Source organism: Hyperolius riggenbachi, chromosome 7 (genome assembly GCF_040937935.1).
Source record: "Hyperolius riggenbachi isolate aHypRig1 chromosome 7, aHypRig1.pri, whole genome shotgun sequence".
NCBI lineage: Eukaryota > Metazoa > Chordata > Amphibia > Anura > Hyperoliidae > Hyperolius > Hyperolius riggenbachi.
The window spans coordinates 204,145,188-204,172,068 of NC_090652.1; the positions used below are offsets into that span (position 1 = coordinate 204,145,188).

Here is a 26,881-nt window from a genome sequence, read left to right on the forward strand (position 1 = left end):
AGGCTCTCATGTTTCACAAAAGCAAAATCTGTTCATGAGGCCTGGAACCCACCAGAAAGCGCAAAGCGCTATTGCAATCGCTAGCGATTGGTGATAGTGTTTTGCAAGCGATTTTGGGAGCGATTTCCCAGCTCCTATGCAATAAACACTCCCAAAATGATGCATGTTCTGCAACTGCGATTTCCTTAATCGTCATCGCTTTAGTAGAATCAGTCTCATCCATTTACATTGGCAGAGCGTTTAGGGAAATCGCTAGCTATTGAAAGCGCTCCCTAAACTCTCAAAAAACCGCTCTAGTGGGTCCCATACCTTAAGCTGGCCACTAACGGTCCAATTTCTAGCGAAAAATCGTTCGAGCGATCAGAAATTCTGATCGGACGAAAAATCGTTCACTACAACTAACCAATCATTGCTTCCTATCTATCACGACCACCAAGAAAATCCAAATTTTCGTTCGACGAAAATTCATTCGGGCGACATTTTTTTCACTCGTTCATAATCGATTGTGTCCACCAATGGAGATTATTTACAACCAATCCGATCAGAATTTCTGATCGCTCGAAAGATTTTTCGCTAGAAATTGGACCGTTAGTGGCCAGCTTTAGAGCGACAAAGCCAAATTATTTATTTTAAGGGGTTTGTAGAATATTTTCTTATTCATACTGTAGTAAAAGTAAAGTAGGGTGCATCCAAGAAATCTCTACAACACCTGCTGAGTGTCGGGGAGGAGCTTGGAATATACACGACCAAAGGAATGCTGGGGATTTCTTTTTTACTAATACATAATAAATATTATAATATCGATGATCCGCTATATACAGGTAAGAAGGGACAGTCGGTGTCAGCACTAAGGAGAGCACAGAAGCATACAGGGACACGTTCTTCCCTGTAGAAGAGAAAAGCTACTAGTCGTGAGCAGCAGGGATTGTGCTCTAGCATTCCCTGCAGGAGAGAAAGAGAATTGTGGAAGCGGCAGGAAGAGCCTCCCTTTCTCTCCACTCCTCCTTCTCCTATCCTCCCCTCCTCCCTGACCCCCTCCTCCCTAATGCTGCCTGCCATCACTCTGAAGCCGGGAGCTGAGAGGAGGTTAGAGGCTGCCGGCTGTGTGTATTGTGCCCGGGCACCGCACTGGGAATACAGCGGGAGTACACCGTCGCCGTGTGGGCGCCGTTGCCGAGGTAAGAGAGGAGTGTGCGGTCGCTGGGGAAGCTGCTGCTGTGTGTGGCAGCAGATGACAGGGGGCCTGGATCAGGATGTACTGTACAGTACAGGGTGTGGGATGGAACACAGCACATGGACAGACATGTTACATAGTAACAGCTTCATTGTGCTGCTCACATAATATTGGCCTTCGTCAAGGGCTAGATTGTCTGCTGTCACCGGTGTGTAGTTCCAGGCCGGTACATCCTACACTACAATGAATGAGAAGATGAGCCATTCTCTGATCGCTGTATATAGTCTGGGTGTTGGTTGTCAGACACTGTCCAAATCATAAAACATGCTCTCTTGAAAGCAGCCAGAAGTATGTGCCTTGTAGTATTGCTATTGCTGTATGCTTCCTCCCCTGGGGCAACAGATAATACATGTGTCGTGTTGGGGCTGATTCTACATAGGTTCAGTTTAGTTGGTGTGTACAGTATTTGTGTTTGGGCAGCAGGAGTAACCCATCTAATGCATATGGTTAGCAGTCTATTGTAATTTATTATTATTACTATAATTTTCTATGAGAGGGTACACAGTAAATATTAACCATGGGTGCAGAATACAAAGATGAATAACATATATTGTGACAGTATTTAATATAGACAGTTGTCCAAGTAAAATGTATAGAAGTAACAATGCAAGATTTTGTTACCCATTGTTCATGATCATCTTGGATGAAAATCTAGTGTGTGTACAGATATCCCACAACATTGTAAAGTTATTCCCCCTACAGTGATTCAGTAAACGGCCACTATTGTAAGGCACCTCCAGCTTGTTGCTTTCTTCTCCGCCTCTTCCCCATGGTACTTGACTTTATGGGTAAAGCCTCGTACACACGCCATACCAGATGCAACGACGGGTCTGCCGGACCCTCCCGCTGCAGGTCTTTAGCCGACAATATGCGCGTGTGTATGCGCTGTCGGTGGACTGATAAGGCTGTTTCTGAACGATCCGCTGAGCGGATCATTCAGGAACAGCCTTATCAGTCCGCCAACAGTGCGTAAACACGCACTACAGTCTGCTGAAAGTCCACCCAGCGGGAGGGTCTGATAGACCCGTCATTGGCGGCCGTAGTGCGTGTGTACGCACCTTAAGGCCCAGTTCACGCAGACCTCTTGGAGGCATTGGTGGCTCATTTAGCCGGTGGAAATGCTTTTCTTCTTTTTTTATGGCTGCAGTTACCGGTGTTTCATTGACGTTTTTTTGACCCTGTGGGGTACGCGGAACCGCCAAAAATAGCCGAAGGACGGATGGGATCTATGTTGGTGTTAGTCTAGTTTAGGTTACTCATCAGGAATCCTCATAGAGAAATTCTGCTTACGGAATTGGGTGGACGGCAACCTCATAAACTTCATAGGTTTCCAATGGACAAGTGAAAGCAAGTCGGTGGAGGTGCCCAGGAATATTAGTATAGCAGGGTTCTCCCCAGGCTCTTTTAGCTGGGTGCTTTACCCGGCTAATTTTGGTGAGCACCTGGCTGTCATCGGCTCACCTCCTATTCTGTAAGTAGAGTTACTTCAGCCCTGCATTCCTCCCTCACACCCCACCCAGCTACTTTTTCATGCCACCCAGCTGTAAAAAAATTCTAGGGAGAACACTGTATAGGCAATATTATCTTAATAATAAAGGAGGTCTCTTACCTCCAAAGAAGACTCACGTGGGTGGAAAAAAGGAGTCTTTTTTATTAAAAATGAAAAAGGTTACACTGTAGACAACGCGTTTGGCCAATCACTATTTGGCCAATCACAATGCTTTGTGCTGTAAGAGGGTGCTGTGATTGGAGAGCTGTTCCCTATGAGGATTCCTGCTGGGGCCCCTAAAGTAGACTAGCACCTCTACGTTTATGTGAATGCCAGGAAATGTAAATACCGTTGTTTAAACCATGGCCGAGGAGTCAGAGGCATTTTGGGTACCTGTATTTGGAGTCGGAGTCTGTGGTTTCATAAAATGAGGCTTGGATGTTTTTAGTACAGACTCCACAGCCCTAGTCTAAACAGTCTCTTCCATCCATATGAATGAAAGCAGCGGCTGATTCCTTTTAAGCGCCTGTCTGAACCAGCCCTAACTGTATTTCATTTGCCCATATAACAGTCACCTGATATGACCTCTCTTGATGTGTCAGTGGCGAGCATAGGCCAAGAGCATTGTTCTTTCACACACTCCGCCCACTCTGGGTTGCTTCGTCAGCTCTTTTTTCACTCCATAGCAACAGCACACATCCCTAGCCTGCAGAGCATCGGTTCTCAAACTGTCAGAGGGATCGAGTCCCAGGCAACGGAATTTAAGTTGTGTGCAGTTTTATAGTTGTGGTGTTTGATGTTAAACTTTCTCAGTTTGGCACAGTTCCATTCCAGTGTTTGTTACATATCACCATATATCACTAGCATTAAAGCTGTGTAACATAATTGTAAAGCGTAATTATGAGAACGTTTTAGATCATGATTCCAGAGAATGGAAGGACACTTGAATATATTTTCACTGAAAAGTTTCTTATTTGAGCAGTTTGTTGTAAAGTGGAGATATAATCCAAGGTTTACATGTGCAAAAAACCTTTGTGTCCTGGCACTGACACACAATATTTTGCCCAGAGTATCGTTAATGAAAGCAGCCATGAAGCTACCAATGAGAAGAACAAATATAAAAGTTGCCCAAACCAATCCGTTTTCTGCCGTTAAAGTGTTTTGATTAGTCAATTTGAGTAACTGATCCACTTTGCTCTAATTTTCCTTGCACTTGTGATAAATCTTCCTCCCCATGTCATGTATAGTAAAAGTCCCCTTTAATGTTGCTGATAAACTTGAGACAGTGACTGGACATGTATGTCCACTTTGAAAGGCTTCAAAGCCTTCTGCCAATAGAATGATACATACATTGAAATGCATTTGGGATCAGAAAAGGCTTTCTGTTCTTTTCAGTCTTCTTGAGAAAGGACATCTGCTACACTGAGGGCTCGTTCACACTTGGGCGATAAGTGGGTGTTTACCGCTAATTGCCAGCGATATGTAGCGCTTTTGAAAGTGCTAGTGCAGTGTAAACTCTATGGCAGTGATTCACAATTAGAGCTGAACGTTTTTTTTTTTTTTTTTTTTGAGCGATCACGATTGCAATTCTGGTTGAACTCGATGAACGTATGTCTTTTTTCAACCCAAATAACTATGTAACTATGCAATGTATATCGCTCAAATATGTCCAGTGATTTTTTTTTTTTTTACGTGCTAATCGCGCAAGAATCACCTGTGCATAACGCTAGCATTTTGTGATCTCAAGTGTGAATGGGCCCTAAGGCTGTGTTCCCACTTGCGCTGGATCATTTGTGGCCAGCTGGAGCAGACAGTGTAGTGTCCATTCCAGTGGTCCTCTGTGGTCCGGCTGGTGCCATATTTAGACAAAATGACCAAGATAGGGATTATAGCCCTGTGTATGAGTGGAGAATGGTCTAGACTAGAGTTCTCTACAAACTTTAACCGAGCACTGGTGCTGAAAATTCCTGCTGCTAATGAGGATGGTGAGGGTGAACATTGGGATAAGCTAGTGGTTCTGGTTAGGAGATATTTTAAGATGACTGATGTTAGGAGATAGGTGGGGGCAAGTTAGATTTAACAATTAATCTGGATTCACTGTGATCCATTGCATAACACGCATTAGGAGTGTGAACCGTAATGGAGACTGAACATAGACTTTAATACAAATCCTGCTTGCAGTGGGTTAGAATAACGCGATAGAGGGCCCTTTTACACTATACTCGATGTCATCATTGCACCGCATGTACACTGCAGCTTTTGCTAGTCAATGGAACTGTTTCTATTGGTGCAAATTTCTGGTCACAGTGCAACGCAGCTAAATTTATGGATAGCATGCTGCAGTTTTCCACAGTTCGCATCCGTGTCCCATAGCGGTTATATGGAGCCGCATCATGGCGTGACTGGAACTGCCCGCGGATGTGTGCGGTGTGATGATTGGACCACACAGCGGCAATGCGGCCAGTGAAAACGGGCCCCTATTAAAATGCAGTACTGTGGACGTGCCCATAGAATTGCATGGGCAGTGAGTTGACATGCAGAATTATTTTGCACCGCTACTGAGCACTGCGAACTAGCCCTTAGGTTTAGGTATCAGAAAGGACTGTATGTTGGGGAGATAATAGGATAACAGAGGCGCCAACAGGATAAACACTAAAAGAACTTAAAAACCCATCTTGGTAATAGAGGAGGTAGTGGCGGACTTACCTCCTCCAAGCAGAACATACGACTGTGGATTTTCAGTCAAAACAATTTTATTGGATACGCCAAATAAAGTGCATTGCGTTTCGCGGGATACAAACCCGCTTCATCAGGCAATAACAGATAGGAGTAAACAGCTGTAACAGAGACAATAGAGTAAATGAAACTGTAGTGCTTTGGCAAAAACATTCTGATTATTCGGACATTGATTTGGCTATGAATATATCTCAATAGTGGCATAAAAATATGTTGCATAAATTTGCATGCATGTGCATGAACCTGTGTTTGAAATACATGCAATCGACAAAGAATTGTGGCAGGAATTAGTGTCCAAGCTATTTCTAGTCTAAAGGTGCATACACACATGCGACTATAGTCGTTTGAAACGATCGTTCCCTGATTGTTCCAAACGACGATCGTTTAAAAAAAAAGAAACCAACGATCATTAAAGAGAATCTGTATTGTTAAAATCGCACAAAAGTAAACATACCAGTGCGTTAGGGGACATCTCCTATTACCCTTTGTCACAATTTCGCCGCTCCTCGCCGCATTAAAAGTGGTTAAAAACTGTTTTAAAAAGTTTGTTTGTAAACAAACAAAATGGCCACCAAAACAGGAAGTAGATTGATGTACAGTATGTCCACACATAGAAAATGCATCCATACACAAGCGGGCTGTATACACCCTTCCTTTTGAATCTCAAGAGATCATTTGTGTGTTTCTTTCCCCCTGCAGTTCTCATGCACTGAAGTTTCAGGCTGCTCGTTTCTTCCTGCAAACAGCTTTGCCTTTGTCTGTAATTCCTCAGTATGTGAAAGCCCAGCCAGCTCAGTGGATGATTTATCCAGCTTGTAAAAGATAAGAGAGAAGCTGCCCTAATCTAAATAATACACAGGCAGTGTGCATAGAGGGGCCTGGAAGGGGGAGTTCATAGCAGAACCACAACACTGAAGAACTTGGCAGCCTTCCAGACACAGGCTGACAAGTCTGACAGGGGAAAGATACATTGATTTATTACAGAGACTGTGATAGTAGGAAGTGCTGCAGTAAGCCAGAACACATTAGAATAGCTTTTGGAACTTGTAGGATGATAAAAAACAGGATGCAATTTTTGTTACGGAGTCTCTTTAAGTCTAACGACGGACGAGCTAGATCGTTAAAACCGAACGATCTAGCTTGGCGGATTTTTTCCAACGACGATCGTTTTCAAAAGTAGTACATCGTTGGAAACGGTCGTTCTTACTAGGCTTGACATGCGCATTTCGATATTTCTCCATGAAACTTCTCATTTTATGCGCAAGCGCAATAGTTGCTTTACGTGATATAACGTTCGTTCTAACGATCAGATCGTTACACACATTTAAAAACTAACTTTACTTGGGTCGTTCTCTCATCAATTAAAAGTTCGTTCGTCGTTTACAACGAACGATCGTTGTCGCATGTGTGTACGTAGCATAAGTGTGAGTATGACTTACCATCTGCCAGTATCATCAACACTGAGCGCCTCTGTGCTGGTTGAGGACGCTTTAGCATGTTAAATAGAAGAGGTAATGGTCGGGAGCCAATGGGAAGATGCCACAGTGAACAGGAAGTGACGTCAGGAATGAGCAAAAAAATGAGATGTGCCGATAAAGTCGCACCGGCAGTGGATAAAATGTATGGGAAGGGTTCGCTGATAACGGCGCATTAAATTAAAAAAAGAAAATTTAATGCACCCCGTTATCGGCGCACCCTTCCCATACATTTTATCCACTGCCGGTGCAACTTTATCGGCACGAAATTTCGGCGTGAAATTTCCCGACTAACGTGACAAAACCCCTGACGCTGTCCCCCAATGTAAATGTCCCGCCGTTGCCCCGTATAAAGTGAGTACATTACCTCCACTTGTCCCTCCACTGCTCCAGGTGCAATCCCTTCTCCATACACTCACACCCCACGTGGTTTCCTAGTAAGGGCATGCATGTGACGTCACACGCAAGCCCTTGCTAGAAAACCATGTGGAGCATGCGTGTATGCAGTGGAGGAATCCCAGAAGCCAGCGGGGGACAAGCGGAGGCTGCGGAGAGGTAATGTATACACTTTACACTGGGCATGGGGGGGGTATTTACATTGGGGGGGCACAGTGTCGGGCGGCGAGGCGGACATATGCGGCGCACAAGGCCGATTCCTGAGAGCTTTCATGCTGAGATTAATTGGGAATTGGCCTGTAGTGTATGGGCAGCTGACAGATCTCTCTTATCAGATTCGATGAGAGAGATTTGCCTCTTGGTGGAATCTTCCCATACATCGTTAGATGTATGGCTACCTTAACTGTCACTGGATAAGTTCCTTGTTAAAGCCACACAAAAAAGATTAGGGTGAGCCCACAGATGGCAATGATTCAATTATTTGTAGTGAAAGTCTTGTTTACAAGTTTTATACTACTATACTATTTATACTGTTTTTATTTTATACTATTTTACTGTAACTGTTTTTGGATTGTGGAAGGAATCAACTGGGTTTCCATGAATTGTTATGGAGAGATTTGCTTTGATATAAGAGTGCCTTGGATTACAAGCATGTTTTTGGAACGGATTATGCTCCCAAACTAAGGTTCCACTGTATTGCAAACTAACTACTGTATAAGGGGAGGAAAATGAGATGATGATAATATAATAAGAAATAATAGAATATAAGGTTGTTGTTTTTTTTCCTGCACAGGGGCTTTAATGTAAACCTGAAGTGAGAGGAAAATGAAAAATTGCATTGCTGGCCTCCTTTTACCATGTGCTTATGCTTATGCATTTACTCATTGTGGGTCAGGGACTCAGGATGGATGCAGATCAAATGTTCTGACTCACCGGCTGTATGCTTATTGCAGGTGTGTGACTAATGCTAGGTACCCACCATATAATTTTCTTGCAGATTTACCTACCAGATCGGTTATTTCCAACATGTCATTTGAACTTTGAATGATTTTTTTTTTTTTTTGATTTGCCAATCGATCGGAAAAACTATCAGAAAGTCGTAAAATCTATCAAAAATTCAGATTGGACATGTTGCAAATAATCGATCTGGCAGGTAAATCTGCAAGAAAATTGTATGGTGTTTACCTAGCATAAAAGAATTGCATGACAGCTAGGAAGCCTCCATGTTATTCTCTACTTAGATTTCCTGATAAACTTTGATAGAATTCACAAACTATGCAAATGGCCATAGGACACTCAAACCCACAATCTGCTGACCAATTAGGCAGTAGCTGATAAATGAACACACCAGCCTGTGATTGGAGCACAAATTCAGGGTTCACTACCATGAAACTCGATCCTTTAAGGCCGCTTTCACAGTGCGACGTTAAAGTCGCACGTTAAAATAACATTTAACGCAGAATAACTGACTGCAATGAAAAATCAATGCCCCATTCACAGTGCACACTTTAACGTCGCATCAAAACGCAACGTCCTACTGTGAAAGAGGCCTAAAAGTTTGGCAGAGAAATGTGCCTTAGCAATGAAGGCTTTTCCCAAGACTGCCATGTCTTTGCTTATGCAGTTGGGAGATAGTATCTATTGCCTGTAATGTGGTGCACGCTTCCTCTATAGAAGGGTTAGAATCAGCTGCCAGTTGAGCGGTGATTTTCCAGCGTATTGCTTGGAGTGCTTGTTATCAATCTGAAAATAGCCCTTGCTTGACTATATCATCCCAAATTACTGGAATCTGTCAGTTTATTCCATTGGATTATATACTCTCCTAAAGTTCTATATTGACTACTTTACTTTTACGGTTCAGTTCATTATAGATGTGACCTGAATGCATTTGATACATGGTTGCTGAGAACTTACATGTCAAAATAATGTTCTCGTCATTGTGTATATCTGGTATGTATGTATACATGATATGAAAAGGACATCATGGCTTGTGCTGTGTTGCTATGGAGTTTCTGTACAGCTTTGTTCTCTTCTTCTGGCAGTGTGTTCAGATGTTACAAGGTGTCATTGTTTTGGTGATCCTCTTGGCCTTCAGCTTCCTTGCTATCAGTGTTCTCCCCAGGCTCTTTTAGCCGGGTGCTCCACCCGGCTAGATTTGTTGACCACCCGGCTGTCATTGGCTCCCCTCCTCACCACCTCCTATGCTGTAAGCAGAGTTGCCCTGCATTTTCATCTCTCCCCACCCGGCTGCTTTTTCATGCCACCCGGCTACAATTTCATGCCACCCGGCTGGAAAATAATTCTGGGGAGAACACTGGCTATATTTAACAATTGGTTTACATGCTTCCCCAACCCCCCCCCCCCCCCTTTCTGGCGATTGTACCGTAGGAGTAAATCACTAATTAGACTTAAACTATGTACACACTCTGTTACTGTCACCCCGAAATGCTTGTGAATGTTTTAGCCGACTAATTAGGAGCTATCATAGTACAGATATGTGGCTCCAATATCTGCTAAGTAGCATGTTTGATTCTATAGGGATTGATGCATGAGGCCCTAGCAAACTGAATGTGTGCAGGAAGTGCACAGCAATTTTACAGGTACTAATGCCAAGGAAACAACCAGTGTTATGCACATGGTGCACTACTTGCTTAAATAGTGCACTGTACATTACCATAGCAATGCACATGTTAACCCTTCTAATGTGTACTATGCTAATGGCGTATAGCACGCTGCACCCCTGGTGTGTGTTTGCTGTGCACTACATGCGCATGGAAAATATACAAGTACTTTATGCATAAGACCTATAGAAAGATGAGGTGAGGATGACAACAGTAGTATAACAAGTGTCAGGTGTTATTAAAACAGTATAACTGGTCGCTAAGCATGTATTCAGTGAGATCAGGGGACACCTGTAGTCGCTCTACATTCTCCGTAAAGCAATCATTCATCATGTTGGCCAAATAAAGTCTAAGGCAAGTACGTAGCTTTAGGACTAATACACATGGGCAGTTGACCGGCCAGCCTTGGTCGATTTCCCAATCCATATTAAATTGGACAGGGATGCAAAATTCACATGAAGACATTAACTTTTGTTCTCAACAAGTTCCATCGGGTTTTCTACACCTACTACATTATATTGATTGATCAGTTTTATAGTGCATGATTATTATATATTTTCTACCATGTTTATTGTTCACTCCTAAATGGTCAGCAGGACAATTCACTCCTCATTATTAAGGCCCATACACACGTCGGATTTCCGCGAACGACGGATCGCTCAAACTCACCCTTATCAAGCGAACGACAGCCTGTACACACGCCCGATTTAGCGGGCGAACGACGGAACAACGGGACGTTCAAACGACCCGTCGTTCGCGGAAATCCGACGTGTGTATGGGCCTTTGGACAATTCCATTTTTTTTTTAATCAACATTGTTGGTCGGTTTTGTGGTGTATATTGACTTGTGTGTTCTGGCCTGGGCCAGTGGCGCTCTTTCCTTTTGGGAAAATGTATTCGCTCAGTTTTCATATCTGCACAGCACAGTCCCTTCCAAGAAGGAACTGGAACATTGTTTTTTTTTTTTTTTTTGGCTATGTTTATTTTTCCTCCCACTTACCACTTGATGCAGCTTTACAAAACCCTGAGAATAACATTGCATCTTCTAGTATGCATTCAGTATCTTGTTTCATAAATTGGTTTATAGCGATGGTGGAAATATTATTAGTATGGCATTCACGAGTCAGCTGCTGCAATGGTCAATGAGATACTAATAATTCTCTATTGCTTTCACATTTAAAGCTAATTAGCAAAAAAAAACAACTCAGAAGTTGTTAGGGACCATCAGGAAATATTAAGCAGTCTGTCTATCTGCTAGGACTTGTCCATCCCTGGTTAGTAGCTGCAGGCTGAGTTTGCTTCAATAGAGTTTACCTTCCGTGAAAGTGAACAAGCTCTTTAGTTGGTGGGCCTCTCCCAGCCATGGATCTCCACACTTTGGATTGATTCCTTTTACAGCTACTAGCAATGGATAGGCACGGTTTACCACTGTCAGTTTTTACTTTATAGCTCAGGACCCCCTGAACATGTGTGGAAGAAGAACTGTGCGGGGGTGTGCTAGATGGAAAATATTTTATTTTCAAAACTACTTCAATCTAATGACATGGACTTGCACAATATCTGACTGAAGTGCATGCCTTCTCCAGCCAGCAGGAGGTCAGATGTGTCTTCCAGCTGAGCTCTGACACAAATGAAATGCAACTGGTCACATATCTTATCTTCTGGATTCAATCAGTATCCCTCCATTACTGAAGAATTTATGGTTTGTAATGCAGTTTCAGGCAGCAGCAGGGATCATTCTGTGCTGTGTGAAACTGTGACTGAAATACTGCATGGAAAACTTTATTACATGTATACACACAGAGGATGTTTTAATTTCCTTGTAGTTCAGTCACACAGTTGACAAAATACCTAACATTCAGGGCCAGATTTGCTGAAAATGTGAAATGATCCTGTGTTTATTTCAAACATTAACACAAACGAAGATGACCCATTATTGAATTGTATATACACTCACCTAAAGGATTATTAGGAACACCATACTAATACAGTGTTTGACCCCCTTTCGTCTTCAGAACTGCCTTAATTCTATGTGGCATTGATTCAACAAGGTGCTGAATGCATTCTTTAGAAATGTTGATAGGATAGCATCTTGCAATTGATGGAGATTTGTGGGATGCACATCCAGGGCACGAAGCTCCCGTTCCATCACATCCCAAAGATGCATTATTGGGTTGAGATCTGGTGACTGTTGGGGCCATTTTAGTACAGTGAACTCATTGTATGTTCAAGAAACCAATTTGAAATGATTCGAGCTTTGTGACAGGGTGCATTATCCTGCTGGAAGTAGCCATCAGAGGATGGGTACATGGTGGTCATGAAGGGACGGACATGGTCAGAAACAAGGCTCAGGTAGTCCGTGGCATTTAAACGATGCCCATTTGGCACTAAGGGGCCTAACGTGTGCCAAGAAAACATCCCCCACACCATTACACCACCATTATTACACCACCACCAAGGCATGATGGATCCAAGTTTTCATTCTGTTTATGACAAATTCTAACTCTATCGAGACTCCTCAGACCAGGCAACATTTTTCCAGTCTTCAACTAATTTTGGTGAGCTTGAGCAAACTGTAGCTTCTTTTTCCTATTTGTAGTGAAGATGAGTGGTACCCGGTGGGGTTTTCTGCTGTTGTAGCCCATCCGCCTCAAGGTTGTGCGTGTTGTGGCTTCACAAATGCTTTGCTGCATACCTCGGTTGTAACTAGTGGTTATTTCAGTCAACGTTGCTCTTCTATCAACTTGAATCAGTCGGCCCATTCTCCTCTGACCTCTAGCATCAACAAGGCATTTTAGCCCACAGGACTGCCGTATACTGGATGTTTTTCCCTTTTCACACCATTCTTTGTAAACCCTGGAAATGGTTGTGCGTGAAAAATCCCAGGAACTGAGCAGACTGTGAAATACTCAGACCGGCCCGTCTGGCACCAACAACCATGCCACGCTCAAAATTGCTGCAATCACCTTTCTTTCCCATTCTGACATTCAGTTTGGAGTTCAGGAGATTGTCTTGACCAGGACCACACCCCTAAATGCATTTAAGCAACTGCCATGTGATTGGTTGATTAGATAATTGTATTAATGAGAAATTGAACAGGTGTTCCTAATCTTTTAAGTGAGTGTATATCGTATACACTTCATTATAAGCCAATCTTTTGGGACCAAAAATGGGGGTCTCGACTTATACTTGCGCCATAGGCAGAGTGCCATGCCCCTAGACCTGGACGATTTTAGGAAAATATTGAATTGCACGATTTGTCAGAAATTGCGATTTCGTTTCGAATCCTGATTTTTTTGGAGGCAGTGCAAAAATGTTGATTGACAGGCTAATGGGCGGAGTCTGCCACCCGTGATACTGCAATTGATAGACAGGGCAGACTCTGCCCCCCCCCCCCAGCTAGTGATGTGGACTCGGGATGAGTGAGCTATGCAAGATTGAGAGCCTGTGGGCGGAGTCTGCCATCCGCCCAGCCAATGACATGGAGGCGCTGGGAGGAGTGAGCTGCCGCAAGAGCCTGTGGGCAGAGTCAGCTGCCCGCTCATCTGATAGGCTGCAGTCAGTGTACACGGAGGTTGAGGAGAGAGTAAGCCACCTCCATAGCATCAAAGGACCCGCTGAGCCGCCGCTGCACGTAGCGGCAAGCTGTGCACGGCGGGAGAGGGTACTGCCTGCAGAGGGGGATGTAATCGCCACTATGACGATCACAGAATCGCCGTTTCCGTGATCGCGATTTCGATCCCCAAGCGATTTATCCTTCAGGCCTACATGCCCCTGTGCACCCCCCACCACAACATAAAAACACGCAGTGGTGCCTCTTTCTTTCTCCAATTAGCGTCCGTGCTGAAATAAAGCAACCCCCCCCCCCCCCCCACCATGTGCAGAGTGCTGCTGGTAAATTGTGATGGCCGTGTAAACCCCTGCCTGCCTGCCTGCCAGTGAGGAAGTTGTGGCATACCTGTTTGCGGTCCCCCCCGAGTATTCAAGTATAAACTGGCATATGTACAGCAGTGGTGCTTCTGTTGCTCCCGGTTACTGGCCTGTGCTGAGAAGATTTCTCTGCAGCTTGTCAGCAGCAGTCTCATTGCTATGAAGCCCACTAATGGCGCCTCTTATTATATGCGCCACTGTGGGGTCATAGCACTGCATAAACAAACAGGGAACACAGAGAAGTTAATTTCTTCAGTAATCATGTGGAATAAAGACTTTTCAGTTAGAAAACGATAGAGAACACAGAGAGCCCAATATAGTGCAGTATGTACTGTATTGATGAAGGTGATTAGAGGCAAATATGTAAAGTTATGCTCACAAACATGGGTTACCACTAAGGCAACCACTATAAATGCAGGTGGGGAGATTAGACCTGTCCCCACTCAGGATTAAGAAGTCGCTCTCTGTAAATCTGGAAACAAGGGGTTAACACCCTTCCACCATGGGTGGACTCGAACAATGTGGAGATGAATAGAGGCGCCAAAAGGATAAAAGTAGCTAAAACATTTTTTTAAAACTGGGGAGGCAGTGGTGGACTTACCCCCTCCAAGCAGACACAAAAACAGGTTGATATATCAACAAGCAAATTTATATATACACTCTCAAAGGGTCATGGCAACCAGTTTAGCAGGTGTGACCCCGCTTCATCAGGCAATAGGGGATTGAGCATAGAGCAACAGGTGTCTGTCTCAGCCTAGCACCTCTGTCGTTCAGAGGCACTAGGCTGAGCCATAGACACTTGTTGCTTGCTAGGAATTAAAAGGAGAATTTTAGGAGCCACCTCCATTGACAGTAATAAAAAAAACTCAGAAATCACTAGACGTCCCTGGCTTCTGCCCAGCCCCATGCTACAGTCTGATGGCAGGTCACCTGTTTGTTTTTGTCCTCCTTTTGTTTTTAAAGGGACTCCGAGTGCCTCTCATGGGCATGCCTTTAAGCCAGACTACTTCCAACAAAGTCGTGCTATGACCCCTCTGGGGGAGCCTCTTGCAATGGCCATGCATGTCACTTCCTCTTCCTGCTTCATTCAGTGATGCACTTCTCTAACAGAGAAGACAGGGGTGACCCGGAAGTTATAACACAGCCAAGATGGCAGCCGCAATTTTTAAATTGAAATCAAACGAAAACTATTTGGTGTAGAATGGCGATTCAGGCATCAAATGAAAGAGGAGAGCTACAGAAAGGTATGCATCTTTAAGTACTTTGCAGTACTGGTCGGAGTCTTAAAGGCATGACCATGAGAGGTGCTCGGAGTCCCTTTAAGATGCTTGGCATTCTATGCAGAACAAAAGTTTTCCTTCTTAAAGGGGAACTGAAGAGAGAGGTATATGGAGGCTGTCATGTTTATTTCCTTTTAGACAATACCAGTTGCCTGGCATCCCTGCTGATCCTCTGCCTCTAATACTATTAGCCATAGCCCCTGAACAAGCATGCAGCAGATCAGGTGTTTCTGTGGTTCAGACTTATAAGTCTGATCTGACAAGACTAGCTGCATGCTTGTTTCTGGTTTTAATCAGATACTACTGCAGATAAATAGACCAGTAGGGCTGCCAGGCAACTGGTATTGATTAAAAGGAAATAAACATGACAGCCTCCATATACCTCTCTCTTCAGTTCCCCTTTAAAAAAAAAGGTTTTTGCGATTATTCAAGTAGGAGTGAGCATATTATGTCTCCCACAATGCATCACTGCTGAACATGCAAATAATCCTTTGTCCCTGTAAGTTAACCACACCTCCAGAACCTAGGCGTTCTGGCTCACCATGAGCTTGCTGAGTAATCTGAAATTCTATGCAGCATTAAAACATTGGATGGTCATTTTACCCTCTCCTACTTGTCCTCTGCACTCCAACCCTGTTCCAGAGAACAGTTTGCTAAGTTTGATTTCTCCAGCTGATCCTTATTATTTTCCCACAGTAATGCTTCCTGTTCCCCTGCTGAGTGCCCATGTTCATACACTGATATCCATAAAGCTTGATGGGGCTTGTCTAATGGCCATCTTTCCTCTGTAGATAGTTGTACTGTGGTGTTAGAGTAATCTGTAGCATGTTTGTAGGGAAAGATGTTTAGACAGCTTAAAAATGTTTTGTTTCAGACATCCTTAAAATCAACAAAAAAATCTAGTGCTGGAGCATAAAACTTTCCTGATTGAGAGTAAATGTTAGGGTTGTTTTGTTAACATTTGAAGACTTTCATAGCTGGAAATTTACAGCCCAGGTCTGAAGACTTCTGTTTTTCCTAAGTTTCATCAAGCAGCTTGCTAGAGTTTAAAATATTTTTACTGTTAACAGAGTGTGCTACGGCTCTGCTCAGTACTTTCAGGCTAAACCCATTAAAGCTACAGATATGGATAAGGTGAAAAGAAGTGAAGACATAGAGAAAATTACATTCCAATTACCTGAATCCCTTTCCCCATACTTTGTGAGCCAATGGAACATGCTAATAAATGATTAGTTGAAGAAAATTTGATCTGTAGTCTATAACTGCTTTCTACCGATGGTACATTATAACTCCGACTAGATTGTGACAGCTTAAATATGGTTAGCTGCTAAGAGCAACAGGACTGTGTTTTGTGTCAGTGATTATGGATAGGTTCTGCAGTCTCTTCTGCTTTTGGTTATTTAAGAATTTTATGACATTTCATGGGATTGGACATTCTGCGAAATGCTGTCTCTGAAGTGTACACATACTATATAAAAGTTGCCACACACAAGCTGCAAAAAGAAATGGCAAGTAGTTTAAACAACCCTGTTCACACACACACACCAATATTCAAAAGGATCATGTAATTGCATTAGCATTTTGCGTTTTTCACTATCTTGGCCTCAATCAAAACACAGGAATAATACAGCAGAACTACGATTGCCTTTTTAGACAATCGGAAATGCATTCAGTATGAATACATTTCCACGATTCCCATTGTAACTTTACGGTACCTGCGTTTGTAACAAAGTCTGTGAACACCGCTATCACCCACAGGAGCCAAGGCTGTGCACGACCAGGTCAGCAGGCCCACAGGAATACAGAAAAAACGGAAGGTCCGCACCAGTCCAAGGTTCCAAACTTTATTCGGACATATACATCAGCAACACATTAGGACAAGCATCAGAGAGCTGACATGTTTCGAGCCATTCAGGCCCTTAATCATAGCTAACTGACTAATGGTAAACTCCCCTTAAATAGGGGATTGTCTGAACACCTGATCCTCTGAACCACATCCAAAAGGGGGAGGGGACAGAGGATAAAACCATAGTTTTACAGGTGCAAGGCATATTTCTTCTGAATAGGTACATACAAAATGCATAAAACCACATACACAGAAAATTAAAACATATTAAAATATTTTCTATCTCAAAGAGCAGCAAACATCAACCTGCATTTGTAAAAACACAGCCGGTGTGAAAGGGCCCTGAGGTACACCTTCTAATGTGAAAATATCAGGTGCAGTCCCTTTTCACATTTATCAAAGAAAAAAGTGATAATTTTTGCATTTGCCAAAGAAGTCAATCCATAGGCTATAGTGTGGTTTAGAATATTCACCAATAGGCAGATCTTTGTCCATTTATTGCTTTCAGCAGGGTCTTTGCCTGCCTATGACCAGCCTACAATAACAATTGGATCCCATCTCATTATTGCAGTCTTCAGTCTTTTAAAGACTTTAATGTATAAACAGCTTGAACATGCTAAAACATTTATGTTCTCCTCCATTTAGCTGAATGGAAATGACCTCCATTGATTTAAAGTACTTCCTGTCTGCCTGTAAAAATCCAATAATGCAGGGATAATATGCATATAGCCAGCGTGCAGCTAGAGAGTGATGTGTGTATCCTTCCATGTTACTGGTATTTCTGTACAATTTGCATGATGGCAAGTTATCATGTTAAATTACTCAGCAGAATCAAATATAGGCATGTAAATGTTGACTTGTCATATGCACAGTACAATGAGCCATAATTGTGTGTCACTTTCTCTGTGCATTACAGCTGTGCGGTTCCTCTTGCAATTAGGGCCCATTTATTATTGTTTTGCTGATGCTATTTAAGTTTAAGAAATAACATAGAAGTGCAGATGCTATAAAATTATTCGGCCTGTCATGTGTCATCTTGGTAGGATGGATGCATGTGTGAGAAGCACGCAGAAACTTAGGCTTTTAGTGTATGCTAAGCCAGACTGTAATTTCCTAGGGTGTCGTGTTCATTTTGGAAACAGACGTGCCACCCTTGCTGATGTGAAATTGCTTATGAATCCAACAGGGCTGTGGAGTTGGTACAAAAATCATCCGACTCCTCCAACCACCACTGACACCAGGTACCTAAAATTGCTCCCATTCACATAAAAAAAATAGCAAACGGCTAGCGCTTATCGCTAGTGTTTTTGCGCAAGTGATTTTACCGCGATTAGCATGGTAAAATCACTGGACACTTCCGCGATTTCAGAGCGATCCCGGTCAGCACTTTATAAGCACTATACCGTGATCGCTTTTGAATTGCTCCAAAAATGCTGCAGGTAACACATTTGCGTTTGGCGCTAATCGCAAAACGCCCGCGATCGGCGCCAATCGCGGCAGTGAGAAGACTGCTATAGGGTAACATAGCAGTCTATTTTGTGGGGGAGAGGGAGGGGGGGTTAGGGGGGATTTATTTAGATTACAGCCGCAGGGATGCAGCATTTGTTAGGACAGTAATGTTGCACAGGATTTTGTAATAAACAGATGATTTTTAAGAGACTTCAGTGTCTCTTTAAAGAGAAACTCTGACCAAGAATTGAACTTTATTCCAATCAGTAGCTGATACCCCCTTTTACATGAGAAATCTATTCCTTTTCACAAACAGACCATCAGGGGGCTCTGTATGGCTGATATTGTGGTGAAACCCCTCCCACAAGAAAGTCTGAGGACCATGGTACTCCTGGCAGTTTCCTGTCTGTGAACCTTATTGCATTGTGGGAAATAGCTGTTTTTAGCTATTTCCAACTGCCAAAAAAGCATGCAGCAGCTACATCACCTGCCAACAATAAAAATGTCACCATGTAATAAATATCAGAATGTATATCAGGGATTTAAAAGATTTTACAATGGGCAAACACTGACTAAATCATTTATACATAATTATTGTAAAATTAAAGCACTTTTTTATTACATTATTTTCACTGGAGTTCCTCTTTAAGTGTTAGCACCTTTTCAGTTAGGGTAAAATTTTTGTATTAAATTGCACAACGCGTGCTACACTACTGGCATTAGTACTGGTAATATTGCCATGCACTGCCTGTGCACGGCAATATTACTGACAGTTCATTCCATCATATCTAGGAAAGCGTTGATTTTATCACTTTGAAAAGAGTATGAAAACTACAGAAAAACAGGCCATAGTTATTGTGATGGAGACATCTCTTTATACATGGCTGTTAACAAAAACAAATACTTTGGTTAGTAAAGAGGAATTCCAGTGAAAATAATGTAATACAAAAGTGCTTCATTTTTACAATACTTATGTATAGATGATTTAATCAGTGTTTGCCCATTGTAAAATCTTTTCTCTCCCTGATTTACTGACATTTATCACATGATGACCTTTTTACTGCTGGCAGTGGAAGGAGATGCTGCTTACTTTTTGGGCACTTGGAAACAGCTGTAATTTTCCACAATGCAACATGGCTCCCACAGTGTGATGTCAGAACCATGGTCCTGACATCACACTGTGGGAGGGGTTTCACCACAATATCAGCCATACAGAGTAGTGATGAGTGTAATGACCTAATTATGACTATTTCCAGTAATTCACGAAATTACAATCATGGCCATAATTGAAATTTCATGAATTTCACCAAATTATGCGAAACTTCGCGTTTAAAGGGAATTTCGTAATTATGATCGTTTACATAACATAAACAAATCAGAATTTTGTGTTTAACACAGAAAATCATCCATTCTCAAAATTGTGTTCCAGTCCAGAGCCTTCTGATACATTTAAAGCGACAGCACGTGCAGGGACTTTTGCATTATCAGATATTGCAAGGCCCAAAACCAAGTGTCTCAGCATGCATGACTGCTAAGTGCACCTTGACAAAGAGCACCTGTCTTAGAACGGTATAAAAAGAAGGGTACACTGCTCCACTGCAACTGCAAGAGACAGTGCTGGATCCTAGGCCACTCAGCCCAATAGAAAGATTCAATAAGAAGGGATGGTTCGCAACGATGTCTGTTCAAAAATGGTCAAAATGTATTTAGGACAGATCCTCAAAACAGTAAAAGTACATAGCTGACATGTTTCGGGCCATTCTGCCCTTAATCATAGCTAAAAGACACAGCTTCTCACATCCAGTTTTATAGATAATGACCATCTAGGGTGGGGCATGAACTACCCCTCACATGGGAGGGGCCAAAAGACAGGTGCTCACCTCCAATCCCACGAAGGCCACTAACCTGCACATACATAAACATACATATATCCACAACCAACTACAGCGCTTAAGCTCCTATTGGACCCAAACCACAAAAAGCTGATTCCACAAACACTGACTGCATGCAACAGGAACTATGGGGTTACCACGATATAGAGTCACCTATAAGGGAAAACAAAGTTCAAAGTCTGTCTATGTGAGGATTGATAGATCAATATGATCAAATAGTGTCCATCAATATGATGTATTCCAGCGTCCTAAGAACAATACATGTATGTGCACATATATAGGTGCGCTTCTGCCAAAGAATGAGTTGTTTCTTCACATAAATGCCTTAATATCAGATCAGCGCTTCCTATAACCATCTGTTGGTCTGCTACACCTCCACCGATATCACCCTGTGAGATCCTCACTCACCAACGGTAGAGGGCCTGGATTACATTGGCCAAAGACGCTTTTGGGGCATCAATGGGTTCCCCTCACCCTCGATCCTCCTTATCCTCTTTCCCACCAGCAGCTTCTTCAAAGGTTAGACTGGATACTTGCTTCACACAATGTACCTCAATGAATAATGATAAAACCTCATTGCGCAGCTTGTTAAAAACAACAGTACTTTATTGGGCTATTGCACTCACGTTTAGGAGGTATTTCAGAAAGCTTTTGGAGTACATGAACGGGCTCCCCCCCCCCGTGCGACCTCCCGGTCTGGCCGCCGCTTAGATGTTAGATGCAGGGTCCCGTTCCGGCGTGTCCTCCGCAAGTCCTCACCCTCCACGCGTACCCCTACTTCCGCATGTGGCTCCTCCCTAGGAGATTTTCAGCTTGTGCTGCAAGGAGGGCACGTCTGAGTCAAGCGCTAGTACCAGTCTGGTACTATCTGCGCTTGACTCAGACGTGCCCTCCTTGCAGCACAAGCTGAAAATCTCAGTCGAGCTTAATGTTGTTAGTTAAGCCGCTAGTGTTGAGGATCACTGCTTCTGGCCCCGCTGTGCGCGGATTGGCCAGAAGCAGTGAATATGCATAAGTGTTAATGAGCGGGGGGCGGATCCACTCGAGAGAGCGGCCGGGCACATACAGCATTACTAATCACTGGCTAGCGATGGAATGATGGCAGCGGTAGGCGGAGCTGTACAAAGCATACAGCTCCGCCTACCGCTGCCGTCATTCCATCGCTAGCCAGTGATTAGTAATGCTGCATGTGCCCGCCGCTCGCTCGAGTGGATCCGCCCCCCCCGCCCGCTCATTAACACTTATGCATATTCACTGCTTCTGGCCAATCAGCGCACAGCGGGGCCAGAAGCAAGTTAGACAGCGGACCGAAAAACCGAAGGCACTGACGATCAGTAGATCGTCTTGCCTCGAACCGCGGTTTCGGTTTTGAACCGAAAAACCGTGCAGCCCTAGTAGATAATCCTGCATCAGTTGATGCAACATTATGCAAATGTATTCAGCTTGAAGATCGACCAGTCGAATTCCACCTTGGCAAGATTTCATTTGTCCAATTTCAGGCAGCATACATTTGCATAAATTTATATCAACTCAGTTATTTGCATTTTGTTTGCTGACGTTGGTTTTGACTATGAAATAAAATGGACCCAAACTAAAAATACAAGATTTCAGAAATAAAATCTATTTTCTAAATTATAATAATAATAATAAATAGCAGCCTTTTTTCAGCTGCATGATGACAAATATAAAATATTTACATTTATTGGAGAAACCCCTCCCTTCCTTTCAAATTGCCGGCAAATAATCCGGCAAACTGGTGGAGTAGATGGTGTCCAGCAAAGGAGGAATTGCTAATGGCTGCCACCTGTATAACCCTGGTTATGCAAAGAGAAGGGTGAAAAGCATGCACTGAAATGCTCATAGGCTTGAAGGAGTGTTTATTTATATTTGTATGTGTCAGAGTGGTGCAACTAAATATTTTGAATTAAAAAAATGTTTGGTTTGGGTCCGCTTTAAGTTGGATTTCATATTTTCTTTTTAACAAAATACACATTTTGTTTATATGGATGCTGTAAAAAATAAGAATATCTCTGAGACATTTGACTACTCCCACCAATTCTCCTTAAAAACCCCTGGATTCTATTGTTTGTGATGGAACATGATCTTACTGCTGCTATCTGTTCCTGAACACTTCACACTGTAATGAGACAGCAGTCTCTCAGATGCCTTCGGGAAAGAAAGGACACCATCATTTTTATCATTACATATTACCTAATTACAAGAGAAGAAAAAAGGGCATTTGTTCTTATAATCTGGCCTATGTTGGTAGTTTTCTACAAATTTAGTACCAGTGTCGCCAAATGACTTCCTTGGACAGTGCCTTATACAGATGTTATAAATACGTATTAGGGGATAGATATGTGCAGGCACAATTGAGTAGGCTGTCAGTGGCTGGTGTTTCTTGCTTTCAATAGGAGAGCCCTTAATGTAGTGTGCAGAATTAGATTATGTCTCTATGAAAGCTTCCTATTGTAGCATTCTTCTGTATCACTTAACACGATTATTTTATTTTCATCTCAGTCTTGGAAAAAAGGGAGGGTGTCTCCCAAAATGGTCCTGGAGCCTTGCTTGGGGCCTCAAGTTTGTGCTTTCTGTTTTCTACAAAGAATACTAATAAGTCCATCTTTTGTATAACCACTTTGTAGTACTTCCGGACTGCACAACCTTTGATGTGTTTGTGAGAAATCTTTGTCCTCTATGCACCCTCTGTATTTTCAATGCTAGTGTGGATAGCAAATCCTAGCTGTTAGCCACACAGTCTAATACAGTTACAAGTCATAGAGCCAAATCCTAAGTTATATAAAGACACCACTACTAAGAGGTATCCATGGCACTGGAGGTTACCATCACATTTCTGCGTGCACTCTATGGTGGATTCTCCTGTCTTTCCCTGATATCACATTACTCCCCTCACCACCTTTCCTTTTCAGGTTTGCACATTCATCACCCCTTCCAGTGGCCTTCTCCCAGTCTGGCCACAGTTATGATCTTGTCTTCATAGTGATTGGGTTATCACAGGGGCAGGAACCTTATTGTCTGAGAGAGCCATAAACGCCACATATTTTAAAATGTAATTCCGTGAGAGCCATACAACATGTTTCAAACTGGGACAGTAGGGCTCACGTCCCTGTCGCCATGGTGATGTATATACAGTTGATCCGCCAGGCAGCAGGAGTGTCAGACACGTTACACGTTACAGCAACATCAGCAATTACCCAGAGAGCCAGACAGGAGAAATAATACTGACTAACAGCTTGTACAACTAGCTAGCTGACTTTGGGGTTGATTCACTTTGTGGGACGAGATCCCCGCACTTTGATTGGCCCAATAGGCTGCCTGTCACTTGACAGGCAGCCTATTGGGCCAAAGTGCAGGGATCTCGTCTACAAAGTCACTGGACCTGACCGGGTCCAGAGTGGGACAATTGGAGCAGCCGTTCATTTTGGGATAGCGTGCGTAAGTTAGTAGTGCATGCTACAGCAGTAGTGTTCCTACTTTGAAAATTTTATTTGCACTGCCACACTAAGCTGTGCTGCTTAAGCAGTGTAGCTTAGTGAAGCAACCCCTACTTATTTGTATGTGAGCCAGATGTAGCCATCAAAAGAGCCACATCTGGCTCCCGTGTCATAGGTTCCCTACCCCTGGGTTAGCACATACAAAAATCTTGTGAGAGTCAGTGGTGCTTGGAGATTGGGCTCCATCATCCATTTCCTGCAGTGAGGAGTTGGGATTGGCTGAATACTGGAATACAAGCTTTGCTTTTAAGACACTTGTAGTACAGATGCTCAATGAAATGCTGATAATTTTGGCTGGCAGGTAGATTGCACATTGCAAACTGCTTGGAACTGGGCAAGTCAAAATAGGCCAAACATGCCTTTGATTAGCCCAATTCCAAGCTACATACGGTTTGCATGCAAGTTAGAATATTTAGCATCTCCAAGATGTAGAACACTCAAAAATGTTCCATTACCCTGACCGCCACTCACTCCTCCACCACCCTACTATGTCCATGGCTACATCAACAGCATCCCAAGAGCAGGAATTATCTGGTCCATATTCTGCCTTTTGCATGTCCGGAATTCCTGTAAGCATACACTGTAAGTCTGCAATCAGGGCTGTGGAGTCGGTCCAAAAATCCACCGACTCCGACTCCTCAGTTTAGGATTCCACCGTCTCCGACTCAGACTCCACGACTCCGACTCCTCTAATTTGCATATTACAATTTTGTTGATTAAAAGTATGTAACATGAAATTCGTCTCTTAACTGCCAACGCTTAGGAATTTTACAAGACAACTGAAGTGAGAAGGATATATAGACTACTATATTTATTCCCTTTAGGGCCGGTTCACATTACAAACGCGGACGGCCATGCAACGCGTACGAACGCACGCCATCCGCGTTTGCATGCGTTGCGTGGCTGATCCCATCACTGAAAAGTGAATGGGACAGCCGCGCGTTTTTGCTAAATCTGCGTGCAGCATGCGTTCCCGGACCGCACAGGTCCGGAACGCATGCAGTGTGAACATCAGACAGTGCACTCTATGCTCTGTCTGATGTCGTGCGTGTTGGCCTTCTGCACGCGTTTCCAAAACGCAGCTGGAAACGTGTGCAGTCTGAACAGGCCCTTAGACTAAAACTAGTCCTTGGTAAGAGTCCTTGTAAAAGGTACAAACCGGAACAAAGAACATCTATCAGGCCCTAGGCAATGTAAGTGTGGGTACATGTAAGAATGATGTGCAGGTACTCTGCAGGGGAATGAGGAGATTGTAAACAGACAACACCTCTGTGTTCAATGTGCACAACATTCTCAGTAGATTCCCTGCAGCTCTGTGGGGAGTGCATATGTAGAGTATAGTACTACTGTGTAACAAAGTAAACCTGAGACAGATGAAATTAAAGTTTTATACATACCTGGGGCTTCCTCCAGCCGCCTTCAGGATAATCAGTCCTTCGCTGTCTTCCTCCACCACCTGGATCTTCTGCTATGAGTCCAGGTACTTGAGTCAGTCAAGCGTAGTGCGCATGCACACACTCTGTCGCCAGGAGCATACTACACCTGTGCAGCACTATTGCGCAGGTGCAGAATGTTCCTGGCTGTGGGAGCGGCATGCGGCCGGACAGCGCTGACTGGCTGAATTACCAGGACTCATAGCAGAAGATCCGGGTGGTGGAGGACAGCGAGGGACTGATTAGCCTGAAGGGGGCTGGAGGAAGCCCCAGGTATGTATAAAACTTTACTTTTCATCCGTCTCAGTTACCCTTTAATTTGTAGTCACCAAACCAAATTTTAATAACATATCAAATTATTTTATTTCATCAGCAAAGGGAGTGCATACATTTGCATAAACCAGCATCAATGCAGAATTATTTCCATCTCGTTGACCATCTCTATTAGTGACATAGCTACACATCAGGCTTTATTCTTACAGCATAGATGTTATTTAGTATATATAAGTATATATAAGAGATTCCTGTGTACACATCATATATACAGTCACAATCAGATATGTATATCTGACCTTAAAAATACGGGGACTGCTTTATTGAAGCAGCACAAGTAACTGATTTTGATTGGTTTATTTCATTTTTGTGGACTAAGCACAGCTATTACTGTATATATACTGTATATATACATTATTTTTAATGACTATTATCTGAGAAATAGAACATTTTATCATATTTTCTATTTTAATTACAGTTACAAATTCATTAGGAGTCGGAGTCGGTGCATTTTTTCCCGACTCCGACTCCAGGCACCCAAAATTGCCCGACTCCACGACTCCGACTCCACAGCCCTGTCTGCAATATTATACATCCACATTTATCCTGTGGTGCTGCAGGTACCAATATACATAATTGTCCTCTACTACCAGAGAAAATCATGTTCCTGCGGCGTGACACAGTGGTGTGATCTTATTACCTGCCGCCTTCTCACTCCACTTTCAGCTGTTCTGTCTCAGCAGGAGAAGAATTTGAGTTGTATTTCTCCACAGTAAAGAGCTTTGATAAACAAACAATATGGATTATTATATGCCAGGGTAAAAATGAGTTTGCTTCGCTTTTGGATTTTCCAAATTAAGAGAGCAAGCTATATTTGGTAGTCTAAAACATTGTAAACTGGAAAAGTAGACAGAAACGTTAAATTGTGCAAATTTACTATATGCTTTTACAGTGGACGGGTCATTGTAGAAAAAAAAATCAATGAATGCTTCCATTTCAGCATACCCATACAGCCTTTCACTGCAAATATCACCCCTTTTGTCATTTGACTTTCATATCCTTCATCACATTATTGCTTTTCCTTTTAATCTCCAGGGAAATGTCCCAAATGACTTGGCATATGCAGTCACATCATGGTGCCGTGTGTATTAAAATTACTCTTGTCGTATCTCATTTATTATTTTAATTTGAAGGCTGCGCAGTAGTGGTTTTGTAGAAGAGATTTATACCAGCTACAAATCTTTCATTATTTCAGTAGCGATTTGTAGCTGGCAACAATATCTACATATATGGCTGCAGTGTGCTGATATGAT

At 43.0% G+C, this 26,881-nt stretch overlaps 1 protein-coding gene across 4 annotated transcripts in view; it reads left to right on the forward strand.

Annotated features, from left to right (window-relative positions):
* Positions 1-984: 984 nt before the first annotated feature.
* Positions 985-26,881, forward strand: part of RAPH1 (Ras association (RalGDS/AF-6) and pleckstrin homology domains 1) — a 281,232-nt gene continuing 255,335 nt past the window's right edge. For 3 of the 4 annotated variants that reach the window (XM_068245011.1, XM_068245015.1, XM_068245012.1), the window contains exon 1: positions 987-1,178. The gene's annotated coding sequence lies outside the window, so the exon portion shown is untranslated. Of the gene's footprint in view, positions 1,179-26,881 lie in introns of all 4 variants that reach the window. The other variant, XM_068245017.1, reaches the window with a different exon arrangement.